Here is a 2,500-nt window from a genome sequence, read left to right as displayed (position 1 = left end):
AGGGGGCAGCTAACAGGTGTGTGGGTGGCCGAGGCAGGGGCTCCAAATTGGGGTAAAAGTGAGGTGGAGGGCCCCCTGGAGGTAGGGGGCCGATAGCAGGTGTGTGTGGCCGAAGCAGGTGCTCTAAATTGGGTAAAAGGGAGGTGGAGAGCCGCCTGGAGATAGAGGGCCGCTCCCCGGTGTGTGTGGCCGAAGCAGGGGCTTTAAATCGGGTAAAAGGGAGGTGGAGAGCCGCCTGGAGATAGGGGGCCGCTCCCAGGTGTGTGTGGCCGAAGCAGGGGCTTTAAATCGGGTAAAAGGGAGGTGGAGAGCCGCCTGGAGATAGGGGCCCGCTCCCAGGTGTGTGTGGCCGAAGCAGGGGCTTTAAATCGGGTAAAAGGGAGGTGGAGAGCCGCCTGGAGATAGGGGCCCGCTCCCAGGTGTGTGTGGCCGAAGCAGGGGCTCTAAATTGGGTTAAAAGTGAAGTGGAGAGCCGCCTGGAGATAGGGGCCCGCTCCCAGGTGTGTGTGGCCGAAGCAGGGGCTTTAAATCGGGTAAAAGGGAGGTGGAGAGCCGCCTGGAGATAGGGGCCCGCTCCCAGGTGTGTGTGGCCGAAGCAGGGGCTTTAAATCGGGTAAAAGGGAGGTGGAGAGCCGCCTGGAGATAGGGGGCCGCTCCCAGGTGTGTGTGGCCGAAGCAGGGGCTTTAAATCGGGTAAAAGGGAGGTGGAGAGCCGCCTGGAGATAGGGGCCCGCTCCCAGGTGTGTGTGGCCGAAGCAGGGGCTTTAAATCGGGTAAAAGGGAGGTGGAGAGCCGCCTGGAGATAGGGGCCCGCTCCCAGGTGTGTGTGGCCGAAGCAGGGGCTCTAAATTGGGTTAAAAGTGAAGTGGAGAGCCGCCTGGAGATAGGGGCCCGCTCCCAGGTGTGTGTGGCCGAAGCAGGGGCTTTAAATCGGGTAAAAGGGAGGTGGAGAGCCGCCTGGAGATAGGGGCCCGCTCCCAGGTGTGTGTGGCCGAAGCAGGGGCTTTAAATCGGGTAAAAGGGAGGTGGAGAGCCGCCTGGAGATAGGGGGCCGCTCCCAGGTGTGTGTGGCCGAAGCAGGGGCTTTAAATCGGGTAAAAGGGAGGTGGAGAGCCGCCTGGAGATAGGGGCCCGCTCCCAGGTGTGTGTGGCCGAAGCAGGGGCTTTAAATCGGGTAAAAGGGAGGTGGAGAGCCGCCTGGAGATAGGGGCCCGCTCCCAGGTGTGTGTGGCCGAAGCAGGGGCTCTAAATTGGGTTAAAAGTGAAGTGGAGAGCCGCCTGGAGATAGGGGCCCGCTCCCAGGTGTGTGTGGCCGAAGCAGGGGCTTTAAATCGGGTAAAAGGGAGGTGGAGAGCCGCCTGGAGATAGGGGCCCGCTCCCAGGTGTGTGTGGCCGAAGCAGGGGCTTTAAATCGGGTAAAAGGGAGGTGGAGAGCCGCCTGGAGATAGGGGGCCGCTCCCAGGTGTGTGTGGCCGAAGCAGGGGCTTTAAATCGGGTAAAAGGGAGGTGGAGAGCCGCCTGGAGATAGGGGCCCGCTCCCAGGTGTGTGTGGCCGAAGCAGGGGCTTTAAATCGGGTAAAAGGGAGGTGGAGAGCCGCCTGGAGATAGGGGCCCGCTCCCAGGTGTGTGTGGCCGAAGCAGGGGCTCTAAATTGGGTTAAAAGTGAAGTGGAGAGCCGCCTGGAGATAGGGGCCCGCTCCCAGGTGTGTGTGGCCGAAGCAGGGGCTTTAAATCGGGTAAAAGGGAGGTGGAGAGCCGCCTGGAGATAGGGGCCCGCTCCCAGGTGTGTGTGGCCGAAGCAGGGGCTTTAAATCGGGTAAAAGGGAGGTGGAGAGCCGCCTGGAGATAGGGGGCCGCTCCCAGGTGTGTGTGGCCGAAGCAGGGGCTTTAAATCGGGTAAAAGGGAGGTGGAGAGCCGCCTGGAGATAGGGGCCCGCTCCCAGGTGTGTGTGGCCGAAGCAGGGGCTTTAAATCGGGTAAAAGGGAGGTGGAGAGCCGCCTGGAGATAGGGGCCCGCTCCCAGGTGTGTGTGGCCGAAGCAGGGGCTCTAAATTGGGTTAAAAGTGAAGTGGAGAGCCGCCTGGAGATAGGGGCCCGCTCCCAGGTGTGTGTGGCCGAAGCAGGGGCTTTAAATCGGGTAAAAGGGAGGTGGAGAGCCGCCTGGAGATAGGGGCCCGCTCCCAGGTGTGTGTGGCCGAAGCAGGGGCTTTAAATCGGGTAAAAGGGAGGTGGAGAGCCGCCTGGAGATAGGGGGCCGCTCCCAGGTGTGTGTGGCCGAAGCAGGGGCTTTAAATCGGGTAAAAGGGAGGTGGAGAGCCGCCTGGAGATAGGGGCCCGCTCCCAGGTGTGTGTGGCCGAAGCAGGGGCTTTAAATCGGGTAAAAGGGAGGTGGAGAGCCGCCTGGAGATAGGGGCCCGCTCCCAGGTGTGTGTGGCCGAAGCAGGGGCTCTAAATTGGGTTAAAAGTGAAGTGGAGAGCCGCCTGGAGATAGGGGCCCGCT

Source organism: Centroberyx gerrardi, chromosome 12, assembly GCF_048128805.1.
Source record: "Centroberyx gerrardi isolate f3 chromosome 12, fCenGer3.hap1.cur.20231027, whole genome shotgun sequence".
Taxonomy (NCBI): Eukaryota; Metazoa; Chordata; class Actinopteri; order Beryciformes; family Berycidae; genus Centroberyx; species Centroberyx gerrardi.
This window is presented reverse-complemented; position numbering follows the sequence as displayed.